The sequence below is a fragment of the Pleurodeles waltl genome, chromosome 3_1 (assembly GCF_031143425.1).
Source record: "Pleurodeles waltl isolate 20211129_DDA chromosome 3_1, aPleWal1.hap1.20221129, whole genome shotgun sequence".
NCBI classification, from domain to species: domain Eukaryota; kingdom Metazoa; phylum Chordata; class Amphibia; order Caudata; family Salamandridae; genus Pleurodeles; species Pleurodeles waltl.
This window is the reverse complement of record NC_090440.1, coordinates 1,827,752,927-1,827,778,777: the sequence shown is the minus strand read 5'-3', so window position 1 is coordinate 1,827,778,777 and position 25,851 is coordinate 1,827,752,927. Positions and strand designations below refer to the sequence as shown.

The 25,851-nt window shown below is 47.0% G+C and overlaps 1 protein-coding gene across 8 annotated transcripts in view; it reads right to left on the bottom strand.

Annotated features, from left to right (window-relative positions):
* STAT1 (signal transducer and activator of transcription 1) overlaps nt 1-25,851 on the bottom strand; it is a 533,280-nt gene that overhangs the window by 74,984 nt on the left and 432,445 nt on the right. The window lies entirely within an intron of this gene.

Genomic DNA, 25,851 nt, shown 5'->3' with positions numbered 1-25,851 from the left:
CAATCTGTGTAGTTCACCAAGACCATTGGAATGAGCTAATGAAGCCCAAGAACGAAGAGAGATATGAACAATAATAGGATCTAAGAGAACTTTTTTGGATACGAGCATGGATCCAGGGATAGAACTAACATTTCCACAAAGAATCACAGCTAATCCAGCTATGGCCAAGGAAGAGTGATTCCTTCTGTTAACACTGCATGTAAAACATCCTACTCAAGTTCAACATTGGACAAGTCATTCTATATATCTTCAAGGCTTTAGCTAGTGACACATTTATGGCTGCCCAATTGTTCACCTTATTCTTTTTAAGAAGCCATCCAAAGGCTCACTTTTTACAGAAAGATTCCATACTCCGAAAAGGAACATTATGGGTTGGATCCAGCTCTACTGGCTCTACAACAATTTCACTGATCCCTTGAAAGCTATATTTAGGACAAAAGGATGAAGTGAGTGGTGGACTGTCTTTAACATCCTAACAAGGAATTGTGAACAGGGCGGACCCACATCTTGATACAGCTACTGGGGGCATGGCTACAGATTGTCTAGCGCTCCAATAATCCAACTCCTTCCTGCCTCCATAACTGACGAGTGCACGGATGTCTGTGCAGCGCCCAGTATGACAAGGGTCTTTTAGCTAGAGAAGCCATACAGCTGCAGACGTACTGCAGGGAGGCACTGATAGGTCGGGTCAGGTCACTCTGCAGCAGGCACAATAAGTTACCCTATTGGTTTAACTTCTTCCGCCTCTATTCAGCAGCCCTGCACTGCTGAATACAGGCAGAAGACGTTAAACCAATAGGGTCAATGTAGGGGCTGGCCTGCTGCCTTAATGCAGCTCTTCGACATCACCAGCTTTGCGGTACTCCTGTCTCCTTCGTAGCGGAGAACATTCAGATGGAGACATGGATGGCAACACTCAAGGGGGCTTGCTAAGCAAGCTTGGACAACATATTCCCCCCCACCTGAACCGTCCACAGCCTTCCCCCTGCAATGGCCCCCAACCTTCCTCAGCATGACCTACTTATCTTTGAGGATCGCCCTCACTAGTGTTCTGGCTGCTTGTGCTGCAGTCTCTATTTGTTACTTTGTGGGGCAGCAGGTGACAGAAAGTGGGCCTGATGGCTTCCCTTCACAATCCTTTGCTCTGGGTGACATACGGCACACCTTTGTCCAACCTCTCGTCCAGTCCTAAACAACTTGCTGATAGTTGTGCCCTGTGCGATGAGGCCCTGCTGGAATGGAAGACTAAATGCTGCCAAATTGACCACCAAGTCTGATGAGCACCAGAGCCCAAAGGCAATAGCGCCCACTGCAGCTGAAATTCCAAGCTACCTGTCAGGAAATTATGCTCAGCTCTGATGCCTTGTTAGAGACAATTGTTCCCTGAAAGCCAAAATGGCTATTGATGTTGGCCTCTTAAGAGAAGAGCAAAAAGGGCTTTCGAAACAGTGTCCCAAATGAGTGAACACTTACAATAACTTGAGCCACAGATGTCTGAATTAAAATTGATGTGATAGATCTAGTGTGCGTTTTATTTGGATGGCAGCGTGGAGGATGCTGAAGGATAGGCCTGGTGTAACAACATTAGAATTGTTAGTACACCCAGAGGTGGGAATTCCAGGAAAGCTTGATTAAAGTGTTTGTGGCCCTAGACAAGCTCTCCCCCTTCTGCATCAAAATAGCTCTCAACTAGAGTATCTATAGCCCAAATGAGGATCAGCCTGCTTTTCTGATTATGCTATCACAGCCACTTGCTGAGCAGGTGTACAGCCCTCCGACCCTGGGTGATGACTTTAATTGTTCACTAAATGTCAAGTTGGATAGATAGTAACACCCCTCCCGCTAGCCTGACAACCCATAATGTTAAAGCATTATGCTAATGGCTGAACTTTGGTTTCTGGTAGAAATATGGAGGCTGCAAAAACCTGTAGTAAAAGTATATTCCTTCTACTCGCCACCACATAACATCTATATCCAACTAGTCCAGATAATCTGCACTGAGTCAATTGGCCCCCTTGTTCCTTCTTTATCTTGGTAGAACCTTCTCTGACCCTAGCTCTTTGAAACTTGGGCTGGCATGAGGAACAACTCATCCTCTTATGCTGACTTGGCAACTTCAGGAATCTATGCTTAAGGACCTAATATTTCACAGCATCCCATCTTATAAAGTACACAACTACTTAGAAAGCAATGATGGATCAGATCACTTTTAACAGTGAAATGGAAAGCCTTTGAGGTATTTCTACAGGCTATTGCATCCATGCTACGGTGTGAGTTTGTAGAGTTCTCAAAAAAGAACCACAAACCATAGAAAAATACCTGCCCCGTATCGAAAGATAATCAGTTTGTGATCTTACTCTTAGGAACGTTCTTAATGCCAGACAAGAAAAACGTGCCGCTCTGACAGAACAACTATGGTGTGTAGATTACTCAGCTTACAGTCACAGCCAACACTGAAGAAGGCACAAAGAGCAGACTGTTAGCGTGGATCATCAAATGTGAAAAAATATTGAGGGACAAAATATTGTGCAAGAATATTGAGGGCAAAAATATTGTGAAAGTAAGTTTCTATAGCTAAGCAAAGTTTTACTACATATAATTCCACACACACTGTACCTCTTCAAGGTACACAGATGTGGAGTTAAGAATAGTAAATCTACACTTAGATATTTGTGTTTACATTCTCAATATTTTGATATTCAATATTTTTGACACAATATTTTTGGTTCTGATTGTCAGTGATCCGATGCCGAAATAGATTAATTCCTGGTTGAGCAATCACTACCTTAGGTCCATTGTAGTTTTATCAAATTTATGCTGAATTATTAGATCCAAGGTTGGCCCTCCTGCATGAAACCCTATGCACTGAGGGTAAAGTACCTCCATCCCTTAAGGAGATGCTGGCATTCTCACTACCTATATCTGGCGGGAAGAAACCCTATCAACTATTCCTTATACAGTTGAGAAGTGTCAATCCTGACTTCCAAAATTCTCAGCAAAATTATTCCTGGGTTAATTCTGCAGATGCTTCCTGATGTATATTCGGACCAATGAGGTTTTGTTCCTGGAAGGAGCACTTCCCTGAACATTAGGAGACTATATACCAGTGATACTCAAAGTACAGCTTGGGGGCCGCCTGCGCCCTCTTACCCTTGTCATAGAAAAGCAGCAAATAAAGTATCCTGCACCTTTTAAGCATCTACAAAGCCCCACTCCGATCCTGCTAGCATCCATGCAGCCCTCGGACTCACCACAGACCATATTTTGTGGCCCCTGGGAAAATGTTTTTGAGTATCTGTGCTCTATAGAATTATGGAGGCAGCTTCGGATATATGGCTCAACACAGCCTGCCCAGTCCTTAACCTGGATAAGACATTTAAACATTGTGTTGGAAATACCTATTTAAAGATTCAATTTAGCTTTGGGAAGCGGGGTATACTACTTTATACAGACCCTACTTGTAGAGTCCAAGTCTGCAAATGTATTTATTTTCAGAGTTCATAGAGGGTCTGACAGTGCTTCCCTTTATCCCTCTTATTACATTCTCAGGCCATGGAACCTTTAACCCTTAGATTGCGATGGGCAAGGGGCCTGAGGCATCCTGTCAGAGTACAAACCCACAAAAATATCATTATACACTAACAACATGTACATTATGGATTGTCAGGCTAGCGGGAGGGGTGTTACCACCTACAGTAAAACCAACATAGACAGACATGGAAGGGGGTGTGATCAGGTGGGACTGTGTTTTATTCCACAACCTAGGGATGAGAATTTTCCATGCCAAGCAAGATCTACTAGACAGGAATCTTGCTAAAGCTGTATCTGCCTGAGGGCCAAAACAAAGTTTTGGAAGTTCCTCCCACTCTTGTTATAAGCTGCATCGCTCTGTCCAAGGTGGTGATGCTGGTCCATCTCTTGTATTACTTTGCTAATGGCCCAATATTTCTCCTGTGAAAATTATTTTGTGACCTTAATGCAACACGTAAGATAGTGCTCGCCTGACTGCCCCTCCCAGTTGAGAAGGGTGGACTGGCCGGCCCAAACTACGGGCATTATTACTTGCTATTGGGTCTCAGAACCTGAAGAGACTTGTCTAGTCAGGACAACTTGCAACCAGGTGACCTGCACAAGTATTACCCACCAGGCACTAAGCCGAGATGTGAGCTGCCCTGACTATTACGCACAGCTTTGAGTTGGTATTTGAGGTGCTTAATGAGCACCAGCCATGTTACACCTTACACTTACTGCTATCCACTTGGCTGGCTTGTGAAAGCACCGAGGCAGCTCAGGACTTGAGACACTGGACTAATGTGGGCCGCATGACATTGAAAGACATTTCAAGAGGAACAGATTGTCACAGCTGACTCATAGAGAGAACAATTTGATGTAGGAAGGGGGGGCAATTCTTGACCTAAAGAGTTCTGATTAAATCTGTCTGGCTAAAGTAGATTATTATTCATGAAAATCCTCAAACATTCTCATACAAACTTTATTTATAATAGGAAATGGGAAGAGACACATTAGCTGGCTGTACGGGGCCTTCAACGCTCATACAAATATCTGCAAGACATAGGAAAGTGAAATTGGGCATGCACTGCATAATAAAGAGCAGGAAGGTATCCTTGTTTTTCAAACACTATCTCCCGAAATGCAAAGTTTAAACTCACTCAATTCAATATCTTTATTTGAGCATACCTAATCACTAGCAAGATCAACAGAATATTCTCAGATGCTGACTTTTCCTGTCCCTGTTGTGCATCACCCTCAGCCTGAATCTTAAGCATGCGTTGGAGCTATTTGTCACTTACAGAGTACTGACTAGGAGTCAATGACTTCAGAAAACCTCATGTGCTGGGGATATAGAATTCTGAGCCTGACTCCATTTTTAAATATATTTAGCATTATCCTGACTGAGTTATTTTCTGATTTCATCTTCAAACAAGTTGTCTGCATATTTCACTACACGCAGGCACATTCAGATTGCACAACAGCACTTTCTCGCTTAGCAGCAAAGCAGCAGACATGAGTTTGGCCAAGATGCCCTGAGTATCGACTTCTCAAGATGTCTAGTACAGACACCAAGACAGAGAGAGGACATGTTCACAGAGGTGACACATATTATGAATACTGGTTCCAGCTGGATTTTACTGCTGCATTTCTACCTTGTTGTTCACTCATGGTGAGCTAGACAAACCAGTGGTTGTTTTATAAACACTGAGACTTGACCATTTGGATTAGAGACGCCTTTGCTCCAGAAGTATCCAGAGGAGGTCAGAGCCGAGACTGCTGGTTACTGTCCCCCATGGATGGAGGTTGGACACATGAAACAGAAGCAGAGTTCAGCTGAGCTCTGCTGCCAAGGAACATGTTTTCAATGAAAGAACAGCCGCATTACCTCCTCCTTCTGCTCAAATTGAGTCTCTTTGATGAACACAGAGGTATGTTCCAGTATGCATGGGACAATCCACATATTCTCCCATTAGGCAGAGTTAGTTTACTTCATGTTCTCAGACTGGTGAATAAGGACTTAGGAAACATATTCCTAAGAAACAAGGTATAAATATAAACATATTCCTAAGAAAAAAGGTATAAATAGTAATCTTAATTATAGGAATGTTTTATATTTCATGCGATCACAACGCATGTATTAAGTAGCAGGTCACAGCAATAAATGTTTTTAAACATACCTTGAGTCATTATTAGTACAGAAGCTGGAGTGTTACATTCTAAACAGAAAAGGGTGGGTTTCCCAATTACCACCGAGTCCTTGAAAACAAATGGACTGTTTGTTTACCAGAAAGCACCTCTCCCACATGAGACTAGGCTGGATGTGAGTCTGCAGTTCACCAGATTCGCGTTCCTCATATATAGCTCATTGAAGCCTTGTGTATAGGGCTAGGGGATCTAAACCTGTACACTTAGGGTATACCCCCAGGATACATGTCACTGGGATGTCTGCACCTTGGGTTTTTCTTAACGTTCACAAAAAAACAAAACACTTGTCTGTTTTCTGGATCTCACCATCTTGATTGATACAAGGGCAATATCAATTAAATGGAAGGTCAGACATCTATATATATACCACCACAATAAATTACTGTTGCCAGACCACATTCAAGTGGGTTAAGGCTGAGTAAAGCCTTACATAGAGAGGAAGGAAGATGTTTACAAAAACACCCTACAGCCAATGACGGGGAAGATATATTTATCAACTGGAACGATTAACCTAAAACAACACACTGCTGCAGTCAACCATGTTACTGCTTAGGACTTTGTAGGTTTTATTCCAGTGTTGCAGCTTCATATGTAATACTACTATTATCACTTCTCTAAGAAGTTAAATAGCACAACCTATGGACATAACCGTTTTAACAGCAACTGTGTTCACACTCTCAACCTGACACTTCTTGCACTGCTACCACCCAGAACTATGCTTTACACTTTGCCTGTTTGGGTAATTGTTTGAGTTCCAAGCTTACTTTATTTCAAATGCAACACATCTCAAACTGGTACCTTTGAAGCGGTTTTCCTTACAAGGGGTAGCTGGCAGATAGTGTTGGTAGGAAGCTGGCCTGGTGTGTCAAGAGCACCTATGGTGTCAGCACTCTATACCAGGTATCCCTATTAGTGAGGTGTAGTCAGTGTCTAGGAAGCCAAGCTCTCTAGAGGTAGCTGTGGATGAGCAGCCAAGGCTTATCTAGGAGACATGCGAAGCGCATGCAGTTTATAGTCACACAGCACTTACACACATGAAGGAACCACACAGTGTACAAAAAGAAAGGTACTTTATTTCATAACACACATACTAAAATACTGTATAGGCAATAAGCATAGAAAGTAATAGAAAACAGTGCAATAACAATAGTGATGCTAGGGGGTGCCCAAACCATATACTAAAAAAATCGAATGCAAATGATGGACCCCCACCCAGGTAAGTGGAATCTTTAAAGGGGAGCTGGAGGAACTAGGCACCCCAAAAGGCAAGTACCAGAGTCCCCCCCCCCCCCCCCAACCCCCACAGGGACCAGGAGAGAAGAGTTAAGTATGTGTTTTTTCCCAAACCCACAGAGAAGCTTTGTGAAAGGACTGTACAAGACCTAAGCAAGGTTGCAAGGAATAGAAGATGCATCCAGACAGAAGAGGACCTGAAAATGAAGGGAATCAAGGCCAGTTCCAGTTGGAGTGTCCGGTGGGGCAGGAGCCACTATCCACCCTTCTAGAGATGCAGAACCAGGTCGATGGTGAAGACCAGGAGTTGGCTATGCAAAATAGGAGCAGAGGAAGAGTTCCAGAAGTAATGCATTTGATGTCCACGTTGGAAGAGGAGTTGCAGTCCGTCAGCGGTGTAGAAAAAACACCAACAAGCTTTGGCAAAGGCAAGAGTTGCGGAAGACGAACTGCAGAGCTGCCGCACCAGGAAGGTCCGAGGGGACTCAACCCAAGGAGGGGAGTCCCACACATCTCCCAGCAGTCAGGAGAGAAACAAGTCGTGGATGCAGCTCCCACAAGCAACTCACAGACAGCAAGCACAGGAGTTGCAGTGAGGCCCACTCAGCACACCTGGAAAGGAGTGCCACGTCGCTGGAGCAGCAGGCAGGAGACCAAACGTTGCTGGGAAGAGTGTTGGGGGCCGGGGCTACACAAAGCCTGAAAAATCCCTTGGAAGAAGAGTCAACAAGCCTTTGCAGCTGCAAGAGTTGCGGTGCAGAAGGGTACCATCCTGCAAGGGGAGGCAAAATTCACCACCTCGAAAGTTAGACAGCTAATAGAGGGGACCACTCAAGACCACCACCTGTGTTGCAGGATCCACGCAGAGTTGCAGGAGAATGGACCCACGCAGCCATTTGTTGTTGCAGTTGATGACTCCCTAATTCCAAGGGAGATTCCCTCTGGCTTTTAGGTGCAGACTGAAGACTTGCCGTCCTCAGAGGATGCACAGCAAGGGAAATGTTGCCGTTGCTGGAAGGAGCCGGAAATACAATGTTGCAGGGCGAAATCGTCGCTGGAGCTGTAGAGTGTAGGTTCCTGTGAAGCCCAGTTGTGGTGTCTTTGGCCAGAAGTTGAAGTAATCGTTACAGAGGAGTCCTACTGGGATCCTGCACGTCGAATCTAAGGACCCACCTGAGAGGGAGATCCTACATAGCCCTAAAAGGGGGACTGGTGTGTTACCTCCCTCTTCCAAAGGAAATCCTTTGTTCTGCCTTCCTGGACTTGAGCAGCTGTTCAAGCAGCAGGAGGGCAGAAACGAGTCTGTAGGATGGCAGCAACGCTGGCTGCCCGGGAAAACCCTGCAAACTGGTAGGAGCAACTCTGGGGGTCCTCTAAGGAGCCCCCAGAGTGCATGGAATCATACAACCAATACTGGCAACACTATTAGGGTATGATTCCGACATGTTTGATACCAAACATGCCTAAGTTCGGAGTTACCATTATGTAGCTGGACATAGGTAGTGACCTCCTGGTCTACTCCAACCACAACTCCTCCATCCGCGGCACCCTGGTGTACAGGCAACCCAGCCCCCACCCAGCTTTCATAGATGACGTCGTAGACATTGCTACACCCTGGCGTCAGTCGACTACCTCCTCTTCGGTGACCTGAACTTCCACCTCGAGGACCGCACCGGCTCAAACACCACTGCTCTATTCGACAACCTCACCACCCTCAGCGTTAGACAGCTGGTCTTCACACCCACACACATCGTAGGACACACACTGGACCCCATCTTCACCTCAAGTGACCGGATCACCACCAAGACCATCTCCACCCCAGACTGGACTTAACACCAATGCATACACTTCAACAATCACTGCACCCAGCAGCCGCACCTCCAGGACCCCTCACAGGAAATGGAATGAAATCACCAATGAGTAACTCACCTCATCGCTAGCCAAATCCCTCCCTCCCCCCTCTGACGATGCAACACAGCAGCACACAATCTCAACGCATGGAGCACCGAATGCGCCAACACTCTAGCCCCTCCCCGGCTGACAACGGCCAAACGCATACCTAAGAAGGCCAGATGGTTCACCACCGAACACCAAAAATCAAAGCGTACCCGCAGATGTTTATAAAAAAAACAGGAGGAACAGCCAACCCAGCGAAGACCTCGCCTCATTCAACGCCGCAACTGCCGCCCACCAATGAAAAAGCAAGAAAGCAAGAAAGATAGCACTCCGGGAATACTTCAACTCCTCCGCACACAACTCAAAAGAACTCTTCTTAGTCATCAACAAGTTCACAGATCCCCCCTCCGAAGCCACCAGCATCTCCCTGTCACAAGACAAACTCGCCTTCTTTTTCCACCACAAGATCCTGGACATCTACAACAGCTTCCTGTCACCTGGCACCGGAACCTGCGACCGACCCACCACCCAGAACCCATCCAGACCATCCATGACTGGTCCACGCTCACCACAGAGGAAACAGTCAACATCATGAACAGCACCCACTCCGGGGCCTCCTCGGATCCCTCCCTGCACTACATATAGATCAGAGCCAGCGCATCCATCGTCCAGAGCTTCGTAACACAATCAACTGCTCCATGACATAGGAATCTGCGGAAGAGCCCTGGAATGGATCCACTCCTTCCTCTCTGGGAAGACGCAGAGGGTCAGACTCACCCCCCCCCCCCCCACACCTCCAGACCCACAGGAGTAAACTGCGGAGTACCCAAAGGATCCTCACTGAGTCCCACACTGTTCAACGTATACATGGCCTCTCTTGCTGTCATCGTCAGAAGCCATGGTCTGAACATCATGCCATACGCCAATGACACACAACTCATAATTTCCCTCACCGAAGACCCGGGCATGGCCAAAAGGAACTTTAACACAGGAATGGAAGCCGTCGCCACCTGGAAGAGAGAAAGCTGCCTCAAGCAGAACTCCGACAAGGCGGAGCTCATCATCTTCGGAAACCCCTAAAACACAAATAGGGGTAGTAGGGGTGAAGAGATGCCGCACATCTAGGAAGTAAAACAGTATTGGTTAACAGAAGTGAATGCAAACGGAATCTGGTGCCAGGTGGTCAAGTGCCTTACTACCCAGTAGGCACAAATTGAGTACCAGAGTACACAGAAACAACAAAATCAATGTGACCACAGCACACAGAAATAAATAGTCCAATAACGTAGCAAGGATTTATATCCCTGGTGGTGTAGTTGTAGTTGGAGATAGCAAAAACGTGAAGATCCTGAAACTGTTGTGGAAAGTGTCTTTATTTGTAGGCACAGTTGGCCCCAGGGTTGATCATTCATCAAGATACAGCCAACACGTGTTTCGTCACTCAGGTGACTTCATCAAGGCTGGGCCGTCCGGCCAGAGAAGCAGAACACGGAAGATCCCTACGGTAAGGCAGGTGGGCCCTAGGCGGTAGTTGAATTCTTGTAAAGTAGGTCTTAGCCTCTTTTGGGGTATTACCCAAACAGCAACAGGTGTGGTGGATCCAAGTAATGAACGCGTAAGAATGTAGAGTAGAGAAGGCCTTGTTAAGCCTGAGGTTAAGGCCCTTCAGACCGGGCCGGAGCAGTGAGGCAGTCAGTGAGCAGCGCGTAAAAGGGAAACGCCACCTCAGCTTGGGACGACTCCTGGTGGCCCACATCCCCCAGCACCCCCCTGCACTGACTGAGGACGCTCACAACTTAGGATTCATCCTCACCTCCTCCCTATCCATGACCCACCAGGTAAACTCTGTCACCTGCTTCTGCTGGCACACACTCTGCAAACTCCGGAAGATCTTCAGATGGGTCCCAGCAGACTGTTGCAGGACAGTCACCAATGCCTTAGTCACGAGAAAGCCCTGCTACGGCATCGCCCTCTACACCGGCACCTCAACTAGGAACATCAGAAAACTTCAACTCATCCAGAACGCCACCACCAGACTCATTCTGGACCTCCCTCTCCGAGAACACATCTCCCAACACCTGAGGACCCTTCACTGGCTACCGGTCGAGAAGCAAATCACCTTCAAGCTTCTCACCCACACGTACAAGGCCATACACAACGCAGGACCAGCCTACCTGAACCACGCGTCTACTTCCACACCCCTGCCAGATCCCTCCCCTCTGCCCAGATGGCCCTGGCCACCGTCCCTCGCATCCGCAAAACCTCCGCCGGAGGGCGATTTTTTACCCACAATGCAGAGGAGCGCTAGAACAACTTCCCCCTGCACCTCAGACAGAGCCCGTCGCTCACCCTCTTCAGGAGGAAACTCAAGAGTGGCTCTTCAGATGAGGCCCCTTCCCCCCAGCACCTTGAGACCCTCACAGGTGAGTAGCCGCACTTTACAAATACTGATTGACTGACTGATTGATTGATATGTCCAGTAAACGGCTAAAACGGCTTCCCAGCACTCACGAAGTCCAGAAAAATGGAGCTGGAGTTCGTGGGGGCACCTCTGCTGACCTCTGAGCTAGGAGGGCCTGGCATAGGGGTGACTTGCAGTGACCTGTAGTGAAAAGGGTGCATGCACCCTTTCACGCAAGCTGCAATGGCAGGCCTGCAGACACACTTTGCATGGGCTCCCCTGGGTGGCATAATACATCCTGCAGCCCATGGGGAACCTCTGGTGCCCCAATGCCCTGGGTACCTAGGTACCGTATAGTAGGGACTTATAAGGGGACACTAGTATGCCAAGTGTGGGGTGTAAAACATTAGGGACAATTAATTCCATAAAGAGAGAGACAGAGAGAGAGACAGAGAGAGAGAGAGCACAGTTACTGGGGTCCAGGTTAGCAGGATCCCAGTAAACACAGTCAAAACACACTGACATCAGGCAAAAAGTGGGGATACCCATGCTAAAAGAGGGTACTTTCCTACAGTGTTCATCTAGGTACTGAAACGTCTTCACTCATCATTTGATAGTGTCATATTAAATTAGTAACTTGGCCTATTCTAAGTATCCTCCTTTGACAGTAACCCTGCGGTTTGCACCTTGCACTAAAACACAAATAAAGACGATTTAAAAAAAAACAAAATATGAGTCCTGCTGCTTTTGGTGTTAACCATCCAATCTTGTAGACTGTGTGACTCATGTGTGCATCAGATGTTCTAGACTGGGAAAGTCTTCCTCTCCGGCTACTGGTCCACTGCCTTACTTGCATCATGCAGTTTTGACTTCTCAAATTTACTTGTGGGGTATGACAAAGCTCTCCAATGTCTTAATAATCAGCTAAACCATCATCTGATTTCACATATACAATTGCATTGGTCATTCCCAAATTCTAAAATGCCTGGCTTTATGAATAAATCTACTTTTCTCCTGCACAAGTACTAATTTCATGAAATGAAGTTAGAGATTCTGATTACAGTTGCGAACATTACTTCGTGGCATACCCTATAACAGTTGCTCTACCCCATCTAGTCAGGTACCAACATAACATTCCACTAAGTCCTTTACAAGGAGGCACACGCATCAGCTGTAACGAAGACCAGCATTTTATACATGTAATCTTTAGTGCTATTTACCTCTATGACCTTCCCATAAAGACCAAATGTAAAATTGCTTCAAGGTTATCATTGCTGGGCTTTCAGGGGCTCCTAAAAGCCTCCGCTTGTAATACAGGAACCATATCGACCCTAGATTCCAGAAGTTGCCCTGTCTTCTAGTGGTTAAAGAAACTGATTTCAAAGCTCTATTAGGCACTAGGTTTTCTTTACTGTAATGTGCCTGTTACTGCATGTAACACTAGATACAGACCCATCTGCCCACACAGACCATTTCTTATTCCAATGTTTTTGCAGAAACATCAAGAGAGTCTAAAGATTTCTTACCACTGCTTTGGCTCCAAATAGTGAGACAAGTTATCACTGCATCTTCATGCTATCCATGATGGAAGTGGAAGTGGTAAGATGACTTTCAGGGCATATGAGTGCTTGATTACATTATGGCATAAAATATAATATCAATATTATTACTATACGTCAACATTTATTATATGAAGGTGGGGTATCAGAGAAAGTGGAATGATGTTTTTCCTGAGACATGCCACAATTCTCGCTTTCCCTACTCTTTACCCTTTTCCCCTTTCTACATTTGGCTAGAGATAGCTTTAGCTGTCTCGCACAGCCGATATGACTTATACAAAGAGACCCAGGCACGTAGGCAGCCCCTTAGCCACTGACTTGTATAAATCATTCACATATAGAACAGCCCACAATTATCAGCCACTTGTTGGCTGTTTGTTTCTTAAGTATGCCTGTGCAGAAGCACACATTTGATTGTTGCAGCAGTCAGATGGTTCTATACAGGGAGAGGTGTCCTTTTCCCTTGACTGTGCATCAAGATATTTCAGGGAGAGAATGACAGTGCTCCTCAAAAACTGCCAAATATTGCCATCAGAGTTGGGTCGCTGAGTAGAGTTGAGACCTGCATTTGTCAGTCACTGAAGGCAGGACTACTCTCAGTTGGGCCATAGCAGATCTTCTAAGCACGGTTAAAAGGCTGGAAAGAAAAACTTCACAAACGCTTGTTCCAAGAAATTCACTAATGACTGCACAAACTAAATCTAAAGCATTTCATGTGTGTTTTAAATATGAAGAAATCTGGCATTTTTTGCCGATTGCTCACCTCCTTCCCCAAGTCTGCAGACCTAGATGGCTCTACATGGTTAAACGAAAAGGAAGCTGCCATCAGTCTAAGCTCCCCAAAAACCACCATGGTCTTGACAAACTGCCAAAGACTAACACTACTTGCCCTGCACATTCTGCCACAGCTCTGTGCACGCAGCATTTGTCTCAGACACTGCCACAACCTCCATGCACTGCTTATTTCCTCACACATTTTCCCAGACCCACCACAAACTTCCTTCGCCCTGCTCACACTACTCCAAACTACACTATCATTATTTCATACACTATCCTTAGTCCCTTCATCCATCAATGCACTCACTTATTCATTGAGGCCTCCATCTAGGCAACCATGAGTCATATTCAAGTTCCACCACTGACACAGCCCCTCACACAAGCTTTCCAACCAATGATGTAACAATGCTTGTTTTACATGTATGAATTAGTACTGTCATTAAACATTTTTACTATTTCCCTTACACATTGTTTAACACTCATATTGTGTGTTTGTTCCCATATCTTCTGCCATGGTTCACCAGCAAACTCACCATTTCATTCCTTTTATACAATTGGTAGTTTGCACCACATTGATGCTATATGGGTGTAAGGTCAGGATATTAAAAAAGCAAACTCAATATAGTCTTAGCCCTAAAAAGCGAGGCCTTCTACCAATAATTTGACCACAATCAAGGATGACTATCACTATCTCAGGCAAAGACAGCTTAAGCTTTAGTCTACGTGCTTTCTCATCATGAATTAAGAATGGAATGTATAAACTCCTGGAATAAAAGAAGAAAAATAAACAGTTGGACACTATATTAATTTGTAACAAACAAATGTGTTTCTTGTCTTCAGTATCATATTTGGTGGCTATATTCTTCTTTCTGCAAAATCACCATATTTTGAAATGTGTCCAGTGTCAAACTGGTAACCAGTTGTTAACAACTACCACAGTGAATCAAATGTCCAGCAACATGGACACCAAGGCTGCTACAACCACAAAGACCACAAGTTACATTTATGTTATATTTATGCACAGAGACATATATACACATACACACAAACATACATATCTGTAGATTTTGAGAAAGATAACCTTGCCCCCCTCCCTCAGTTCTGCTTTACAGCTCAGAGGCCACAATTTCAGTGCAAGTGCAATACCATTAGTCAAGAAGGGAGGGGGAGATGGAAGAGGAATCTGCAGGGGCAAAAGAGTACCCATTAAAATATTACTACCAAAAGCAATTTCCTCTTTGAAGGGAAAACCTACTTCTTCACATTAAACATATTTTGAAACACTCCCAAAGCAGTGTGAGCAGACAGAAGGCAGGTCAGAAAAAGAGGAACGTATATCCTAAACCAAAACTGTTCAAAACAGGCATCCACTTGTTTTATGGTATCAGAACTGTGAAGATTGGGAACAATGTTAGTAGAAGCCCAATGAGCAATAAAATATACCAAGAAGCATAACAGGACACCCAAATAACTGCCCAAACCCAGTTAGGTCAAGCGTTGTTGTTATTGGGATTCCAGTTGTCCACTAACTCCTGAAATATCTTAACACACAAGATAATACATCTTGAAATTATGTGTTAAGAAAACGCCTTGCCTTTTTTTTTAATACAATCAGTACACACCACAAAGAGGTGATGATGGAAATTCTGACGCATAAAACTCAAGTCTTTCTCAAGTTCCAGGTAATTAAATGTTTTCTCTGGCATGTGAGAGGAGTTTAAAAAAAATAGAATGGGACGATGGCCCTTCTGGGCGACGTGGAACTAGGGCACTACATTAAAAAGTAAGAAGCAGGGGCCTTGCCAAGATGGGGATAGAGAAGAAGCATCTCTCCTCATCTCCGCGCCCGGCCTACCGCCCAGGCCTCCAGTCAGAACCAAGCCCACATTCCACCAAGAGATACTGGCTGGATGCTAGCACCTCCAGCAGCCCAGGATCACACGTTCTGCGGCCACCCAATGAGCTAATACCCACCAACATTATTACTCTGCAGACCGGAAACCTCATGTTTCAGGAGAGGACAGCAAGAGCTCTACAGGGCATGCCAGGAGGAGGTGTCACATGGAGAGGAGTGCTGCAGATAGCCACGGTGGTGTGCACCCCGCCAAGACTGGAAAGCGCCCCTGCATCGCAGGTGGGCCTTGGGCTGACCTATATTGGATCCTGACCATCCTGAGAATATACCAGCATCAACTGGACACCCCCAGCCACTGGGATAGGCGAGACGCCAGCAGAGACGAGGCCCTCTTGCATCAGAGAACCAGCTGGAATTTAGGGTGACCACCCATCCATTAATTTCACGGACCGTCCATAAAATCAGCATAAAGTCCTAATTAAGATGTTAACGGACAGCATTTGTCAGTAATTTCAATTTTCCAGGTTCAATCTAAACCAGTGGAATTCCGCGCTGGAGGCCGATTATGCAGAGTATTGTGGGGCCAGCCCCCCCCCCACCTCCAAACACACACACACGCGCACACGTGAGCTGCGCCTGCTAGGAATATACGTGAACGTCAGCGGGGCCACGAATGCACTGGCGGACAGCGAAGGCTCGGATTGCAACCATATATCTGTCTGGTCTCATGACATACCTGTAGCTTCACATCCTGGGCGGACTGGACATGCACGCTGTGAGTGCGAAGACTGGGTTGAGGTGCAGGGTGCAAGGCTTGTGGGACGAAAGCCCCGGCCCCAACCCTGAACCCCACTCCATGGGCCGGTTGGTGGAACTTAGCCCCAAATAGCATGCGCCCCGCTTCGACAGTACTCCCGACGCCTCCTCAACCTGCATCACAGCAGCTATGGCAGTCCAGGAGACAGCAGGAAGACCTACCCGCACACAATCTTGCCAACAAAATCAGAGACCTCCTCACCAGGACCTTTATGGAAAGCCTGTTTGAAGAACTGCATCAAGAAATTACGTTGCTCAGGGCAGATGTCTTGAGGTACATAAAGGAAATGTGCCAGGATATAGGGGAACTGGGACACAGAATCTCCACCTTGGAGGACATGAGAAAGGAGGAACAGGATTCTTACAGATAGGAGTTAGTTGACTTGAGGGACAAAAACCTCACTATTCAAGCGCACTTGGAGGACCTAGAAAACAGGTCCTATAGATCAAACATCTGCGTCCATGGAGCCACCCGAAGGAGAGTAAAAAGGAGGATATTGGAACATATGTTAAGCCCTTTTTCCATTTGGGCCTTTCAGAGCTGGCAATAGCAGAGAGACAATTAGACAGGACCCAAAGTGTCAACAGGGCCATGAGATCTGGTGGTACCCCATCAAACATTCTGAACAGCTTACAATACTTCTGTCAAAAAGAAGCTATCATGGAGGCCGCCTCCAAAACAGACTATTCAATTTGAGGGTGCCACAATGTTTCTCTACTAACAGCTGGCACTGGGCACCTTGTAGCGTTGCCGGAAACTGAAGCCGTTCACTCCCTTCCTCTAAAGCAAAGATGTGCCATACAGAAGGGCCAATCCATTCCATCTGGTTTTTACCTTGGAATGGGAGGCTCACACTGTCTGTTCCCTAAAGGAGGTGGATGCGATCCTACAGCTTCCTCACCCAGTGGACTCAATACCCCAACCAGGCACCCCTCCCCAGGGGGAGTGCCTGCTTCGGGGAGCCGGAAAATGAACTAGTGATGAGGAATAGAGTGGCCAGCCAACAGGGGAGTTAAGCAGGAGGGATCTCAGAAGACTTAGATTTGATTGGTAAGGTGGCTACATTACTATCCCACAACCCATATAAACCACTCTAAAGTAGAGGTGAGAGGGTTGTAGAAACCTGTTAATTTGATTGTTAAAGTTATAAGGGAAGTTGAGGATCCCCACACCACACCACTACACAGCCCCCATTTTTCACTAGACATCTGACATGAAAACCTGGAGCGACCCAACAACATCTACGATTCTGGATGGGAACCCACAGCAAGACCACCATCGCACACAACTGCAAATCCTTAGCCTGAAGACCAGGGATCGCAGTATCCCAGCAAAGCACAGCGCAGTGCTCCGTATGCTCAAAAGAGCAGGCTGTGGAGGCGTTGCCTGACTGTCCATGGAGTAAGACATGCACATCAGAGCTCCTGCACCCGCTGGAGGTACCGGAACCATTTATTCTGCATAATCACAGTCTCATGACTGGCACATGAGGGGGCACTCCTGTGATCCTGGGGGCGGACTGCACAGCCAGCGAACGTCTGCCAACAGCGGACAACTGGGACTGCGTTTACTTGAGGGACTAGGAGGCCAAGATGGTGGCCACCCGACAGTAGAGCGCAGCCAGAAAGCTGTGAAGGCGATGGGGGCGCAGGCATCGCCCATGGGCCGGAGGCTGCCAACAGCCGCTGGGGAAGACATCTGTGCTACGCCAGGCCAGGAAAGTATAGTATGGATACCCGAGTGAGAAGTCAGAGTAGACAGTGAGGGGTCGGCCCCGGCAGTAACTGGTGAATGCGGCCGGGCAGCCAGGTTGGTGACTGCCCAGTGTTAGATGCTGCCCGACCGAAGACAGAGCTCCCAGCAGCTGCCATGAGGGCATGAGTGGATTCAACCGAGCCACAAGAGTGAGACCCTGCAAGGGACCTAAAAGGGAAGAGGAGGCTCTCGGGCATAAGGGAGCCTGATAGAGCTGATCGGACACAGCCGGGTGGCCTGGTGACTAGGGCACGAAGAAAAGCCCCACGAAGGGTAAATGCAGGTCTCCCTGGATCCACACAACTAAGCACACCCTTAAGAGTACAGGGGTGAGAAAGCGCATGCAGGGGCAGGAAGCAACTAAAGACTGGGCATGTGCACTATCTAGAGTGCGTGTGGCTTGCTGGCCTGAGGAGTGCCTAATAGGGTATCAGCTCCGACACTGTCACTGGGGAGCTTGCCCTCTGGAGCCCCAACTCTTCACCACCCCCCACCAGCCGTCTGCGAGTGGAGTGGTGACACAAGTACTCAGGGTGTGCATGAAGCTGCACATGGGAACAGAGGAGATGATTGCTGGACATGGGGAGGGAGGGGGGGGAGTGTCTCTGCCCCAGGTGCTAGCAGATATTAAACAGTGTTGAGAGCCAGCCGAGCACTAAAGTGGCCCGAGAAGGATCTCAGCAGAGCTGCCTGTGCCACTGAGAGAAGCGTGTACTTCAGAGCTGAAGAGAGACCAGAAGGTGGCTCAGAAATGGGCAAGAAGACTACTAGTGTATGGGACGCAGCTAATATTCACCCCGGGAGACATCCCTATTGTGCCTTCTGGTAGGGGCTGAGGCAGTGAGCCCTGTGTGAGTGGGGACAAGGCACTTCATTTGAATCTTGAATTAGCCCTCCTATGTCAACTGAGTGCACAGGGGGACACGCAGCTGGAACAAAGGGAAGCCCTGCGCTGCAAGAGGGGGACCCCCCCAACTCAAGGGCGGTAACCACCAAGGTTGGCCAATCTGAGAGAGAAGAGGGAAGCATGTCCTTGGCTGCACACACAGCGACCATCTTGGAGGCCATACAGGACATCCCTCGAAATGAAGATTGCCTCAGAGGCAAACAAAGTGGGACTCCTGAGAGACAGCCACCAAAAACTGGCAGATCATGTTAAAGAGATGGAGAAACATTTGGGTGCTACCCTGCCGCAGATGAAAGATCTCACACTGACATGCTCTGCTATGGAGAAGGAAGTGAGAATGCTGGCAAACAGACTGGAAGATGCAGTGGGTAGATTTTGCTGCTGGAATGTTAGACTGGCCTAGTTCCGGAAAAAGCAGAGGGGCCCAATACGGAACTGTTTGTGGCTTTTCAGTGGAGCATGCATATAGAATACCAGTGTACCCTCTGCCACCTGGGACGTGCCCGTTCCCAATCATAGCCCGTATGATGAATTTCAGGGACAGGGATGTCATCCTACAGGCGGTGCATAAACATGGCCCTTGGTTAATTGATGGAGAGGAGTTAAATCTGCACCCAGACTATACAAACTTGGTCCAAAGGCAGAGGGAAGCATTTGTGCCGGTTAAGAGGGTGCTGCACCAGCTTGTCCTCAAATGTGGGCTCCTCTTGTTGACAAAACTATGGATTGTGCACGAGGAAGACACACTTCATGGTAATTGCAGAGAAGGCCTGGTCGTGGTTAGAAAAACAGGGTCTTTGGTCGGACCCACAGCCTGGCTCTAGGAAGAACACTGGTTGGTGGCCGGTGCAATCACAGCAAAGAAACAACAAGAGCATTGTTGCCTCACCAACAAAGGAACAAATTAAGGGTCTGCGAGTAAGAGAAAGCTGTGATGTAACTCAAACACCTATGGAAGGAGGGGGGGGTCCCTTGTCTCAGAGGAAGAGGGTAGCGGCTCGAACCGGTCCGAGACATAACTGGAAAAGGAGGACAAACAAATGCTGCCAGTTATGCCCATGACGTCTGAACATTTGGGGTAGAGGATGTAATCAGCTCCTCGTTTAATGAACCTGATTGACTACAAGATGTAGTAATAAAGAGACATGATCTTGGCCCCTGTGGTCGTAGAGGGAAATGGAGCTTACTTGGTATGCTGAGGCTGCCTGATGGGAGGCATCCAACTATGGACTGCTGTGTACAGGTGGTCTCAGGTTGCACCCCAGCGGCAGATGCAAAAGATGTTATATTGTTGTCTGGGAATCTAATATACCATGACTTGGGGAGGGTGAGGAGGGGTGTCAGATTTAGGATCACGATATGGTAGGTTGGGGGTTACTTACAGGGGTAGCTTGTAGCACCTTGACACACTACAGCGATGGAGGAATAATAGACCACACACACACACACATTCAGAGGCGGAACTTGAAAAAGGGAAGGAAGTTATACAACCACCATGCAACCAATACAGGCATTGACCCTATTAACTTGGAAAGGCAATGGACTTGGTTATAGGGTAAAGAGGGGGTTGGTTGTCATAATCCTCAAGCAGACACAAATCTGGCAGCATTCCAGCAGGAAAAACACCTCACTGGAGACAACATTGAAGCAAAAGGAAGGGCAAATACAAACTGGTAGGCTATGCACAATACAATTCTGGACCTTAGTATGTGGACAGGCACACAGGGGTGCTATGTGGCACTTGTGGCAGAATTTGAGGGCAAGACAATGTTACTGATTAATGTATATGCTCCACCGGGGTTTCATTCTCCAACACTTCAGAAAGTCAGAAACATTCTGCTGGAAGCTCCTCCAGCACTAAATTATTGGTGGGGATTTCAATCTCGCACTGGACACATTGCTTGATAGAACGAACACAAGAATAGAGGGGGAGGTGACCTGAGGCACGTTAGAGTGCTTTGTGCAGGCACTTAGGGTATGCGATGTCTGAAGAGCTCTCCAAGGCTGCAAGAAAGGATAATACTCTTATTTCTCTGGTGCTCATGACATGTACACACGGCTTGATTACTTTCTCACTTCTGGCTGCTCGCTCCCCAGGTTTATTGAGTCAAAGTACATGGCCCTGTGGATTAGCCATCACTCACCCCTGTGTGTGACTCTGTCCACTAATATGCGAAGGACACATGGGGAGTGGAGGACGGAGACCTGGTGTCTCTCAAATGAACAAGAAGTCAAACGATTGGATAGTGCCACTAAGCTCTACTTTGAGGAGAACAAGGATACAGTGCAGAGCCCTGCTATACTGTGGAAACCATATAAGGCAACACTCAGTGATGTCATCATTGCTGGGGAGATAGGAAATAGGAGGGAGAGGTGCAACAGACTGGTTACCCTAGAGTGAGAAATAATGCAGTTGGAGAGAGAATAAGTGGCATCTCCTATGTACAGCTTGAGAAGCGATATGGATCTGAAGTGGACCAAGTATCAGTCAATCGCCGATCATGAGGTTAAAATGACCTACCTAGCAAAACAGCACTGTATCTATTAAGCCAGAAACAAAGCAGGCAAATTATTGGCATGGATTGGTAGCAAGGAAAGTGGAGGGAAGGTATGTCAATTTGAGAACTTGTGGCAGAATCAGGGAATACTGTGTGGGACAGCCAATAGACAGCAGAGAAATTTGCAAGTTATCTACAGACATTCAATAGCACGCCACTACAGGTCCCAGTGGGGGAAGTTTTAGCCTTTATAAATGGCTGCCCCATGAGGCGTCTGAGACCACAGCAACTAAGGGACTTGGAGGCAGATATACTGGTAGAGGAGGTTTCCTTGGCCATGGGACAGATCCAGTCAGGTAAGGCTCCGGGCATGAATGGGTTCCCGGTCGCGCTGTTCTGTGGGTTGATCAGGCTGCTCCTCTTCATGCAGCCTTTATGACTGCGTTTAAAGAGGGAGAGTTATAGAAGGATATGCGGATGGACAGTCGTCCTCATTCCAAATTATGGAAAGCTCTGTGATAGGGTGTGAACCCCAATCTGCCCAACTCATTGCTTAAAGCAGATGTTAAGATCCTGGCCAAGGCCTTAGCAACCCAGCTGCGGACAGTAGTGACTGAGCTGGTGCACCCGGGTCAAAAAGAGTTCAGGCCCACTCATTCGACCAGACTGAACCTAAGGCAGATCCAAATTAACCTGGCAGCGACGGTGGCCTTGACTGACAGACAGGTCATTGCATCGCTTGACCCAAATAAAGCCTTTGACCTATTTGAGGTTCTGGCTAAGATGGGCTTTGGAATGAAGTATATTAGATTGGTCAAACTGCTTTATGATAGACTGAACATCAGAGTGAAGATTAACAGCCACACCTCCCAGGTGTTTAGGGTGCAAAAGGGTACTCAGCAGAGGTGTCCACTTTCAACAATGCTGTTCGCTTTAGAGATAGAAGTCCTGGCGGAATAAGTATACGGATTGATGTGCAGATCTGGGGTTGACCGGGTGGTACAGTGTATATCACTATATGCTGATGACATTTTGCTGTATTTGAGGAACACAGCCCAGACACTGACCATACTGTGAGATGTCTTCCACATCTTCGGAAAACACACTGGGTTTTCCATAAACTGGGACAAAACCCTATTATTTATGATAGGTGGCTGGGAACAGGATAGGGTGCCCTCCTTGCTTCTTAGAGTGGAGACAAGGAGGTTCAGATATCGTGGGATCTGGATCACTAAGGACCCAGACTCTCATTACGAGGTGAATCTAGGACCCATGCTAAAACGTTTGGAACAGGATGTGAAACACTGGCAGGCATTGCCTGTCTCGCTGGTGGGAAAGGCAGCAATGTTTAGGATGGTAGCTCTTCCCAAACTGCAATATATCCTCCAGAACAGTCCCTAAAAGATACCAGATGCTTTGTTCGCTAGGGTAGCTGGGCTTGTGAGAACACTGCTCTAGGCAAGGGGACAACCCTGCATAACTCTGAAGGTCCTATAGAGATCCAAATATAAGGGAGGCATTGCTCTACCATTCATCCAGAAATATTTCGAAACAGCACAGGTAAGCTTAGTTAACAACTAAGCATATGCAGATTTGAAAGAACCCGGCATTCCGCCAGGACAGGTTGAGTATGGGTAAGCAAAGCTAAATGCATGTGCTATTCGAGGACAGGCTACGCCTGGAGCAGGTGGACACATGGAAGAGACTGATCAGAGAAATGGTTTGGGATACTAGGTTAACCCCCGAAGAAACTCCTATGAGAGGGTTCCCGAATGGACCCAGTGGTGGCGCTGAAAGCCTTTCAGGGCTGGGACAACATTGGCCTTTCTGTGCTGACAAATGTCTGGGACACCAATAGAGTGGTGCTGTTCGGCTTCTAGAGAACAGAATATCAGATGCTAGAGACACAGTGGCTACGATATGGCCAGCTAAAACATGCTCTCAGGGAATGTGTGTCACAGGAGTAGGAGACACAGAAGAAATCCCAAAAGGAAGAGAGACTGTTAGATGAATGGGCAAATAAGAAACTAATCTCAATGACATATGGCACTATAATGAGGAACACACAAGCACTCCTTGCTGAAACTGCAGGACAGATGGGAGTAGGATTTATGTGAGTTAGAAGATGACTGGCAGATGGCATTCGGATTTCTCGCGGACGTGGCAATAAAGGAAAGTTTTTGCCGGATCCAGCTTAAAATTATCCACTGAGCTTACTACGCAGGATTGCTGCTCCGTAAGATAGGCAGGGCAGAGGATGCAAACTGTCTCAGAGGCTACGGGTCAGAAGGCACGCTACTGCACAAACTTGGGAGTTGTTCCCGCTTACAGGACTTCTGAGAGGCGGTGAGAGATTCCCTAGAGGAGGCAAAGGGACTGCCCCTAGAGCTACAGCCTCACCTGGCACTTCTAGGCATATAGGGACCAACAGATCTATCTAGGCATCAGACAATTCTAGTAAACTTGGGTTGCATGGTGGCAAAACGAGATTATGCTAAAAAAAATGAGACTCCTTCCCACCACTGCACCTAGGAGGCAGGTATGGAACACTGCAAACTCATGGATAGGGAGGTTTACAAAAGATAAAGATGTCAAGAGGAGTTTGAAAAAACCTGGGCGGCTGCAATGCGGGATCCGCTTGAGGACTCGGATGGGACATGTGTTTGCACTTCTGTTAAGAAGAAGAAGGGTAGGGGCCAAATGAACAGACAGATTTCACCTGTGTGAGAGACATGGGCACAGGGTGTAGGCTGTAATCTTGTCAGATGTAAGTAATGACGAGAAGACCTCTGATTTTGAAGCGGTGTTGTGCGGGGTTCCAAGGTGACTGTGGGGGCCAACGTGCATGTTATGGCATGATGTTGCTATTGTATGTTTTGTTATGTACAAAATAATAAATAAATATTCAAAGAAAAAAATCAGGCTGTGATATCTGCTTGTCAAAAGAAACTCAACTACCTAAAAAAAGACTGGAACTGGTTCTGAAGCAGCTGTTTCAATTAACAGATTCTATCATTTGGCTCAGCTAAGAAGGGGAGCTAGCAATACTCTTAACTAAAACATTCACAGGAAAAATATTTACGACAACTGCTGAGATCCCATGGAGACTACTAGCAGTGCGACTAATGGAATAATCACATACTATTACCGCCTGCAATATATATGCCCCTAACAACACTCATGAAAACGTTCTCCGGTCAGCAATCTCTACACCAGATACAGAGATAAAATGGTGGGAACTTAAATACGGCGATGGATACTTACATAGACCAGTCAGACCATGGAAGGGGGCAGAAAGGAGCACTCTCTGATGGAGGTCGCACATGCTCAAGGACCTTCAGCTATTGGATGCTTGACAAGCACGACACCCCACCTCCACTAGAGACTACACATTTTTCACAGCAGCAGACCAGACATGTTAGAATTTTATTTGGGCACAACACAACTCATATCAAGGGTACAGTAGGCCAACATTGGGGGCATTCTCCTATCTGACGATGCCACAGTACTAGTCACACACAGCAATATCAATAACCATCCCCCCACCCCAACAGAGGTATGGTGCACTCACCAACGAGTTTCCATTTATTTGGCAGAAAATGATGGTTCAGTCTCACACACATTGCCACCCCATATGGGATGCTGTTAAGGCAGTTCTCGGGTGGAATTCATAGCGATCATGGTTAAACTCATCATGGATAGGAGGGCGACACATACGGAATTGGAGGGGAAGATGAGTGACCTTGAGTCCTAGCGTAAAGCATTGGATTCTTGGAGAGCCTAGCACCAACTTACCACAGCGAGGCAACAGCTTAAAACACTAGATTTGGAGGCTACGAAATATGCCCAGCTCTACACTAAACATAGCTACTACACAGCAGGAGACAAAGCAGGTAAGCTTGCAAACTCAGGGCAAAACAACACATATGTAATGTGGCCCATATTACCACCCACACAGTGGACACGACCCGCACACTGGAAGGAATGGCTGAGGCGTTTCAGGCATTCCACTCTATGCCACAGAGCTTTCCCCCACGAGGAGCATACAAAACTACATGGGCGCAACACTGCTACCGACTCTCATGCCACATGTCACAACTAACATCTATATTGGGAAGGCTTGAGACTCCAGTGAGTTTACGGCAGCCATTTACAAAATGTACCCCCCCCCCACTTAGCTCCCATACTTGCTAAGCGTTACAACTTCTTTGCAGACCCCACATCAATCACGCCCTCGATGCTCGCAACTATAATCACACTAATGGCCAAAACAAGCAAAGGCCCATCAGCCGGTCTATTATACCGCCCAATTTGACTACTCAATGTCAACGCAAAGTTCTTCTCAGGCACTCTGGCCTGCCAATTAGCCCCCTATAAGCAATACCTTGTGAGCCCAGACCAGACGGGGTTGATCCCAGAAAGAAGTTGCCCAGAT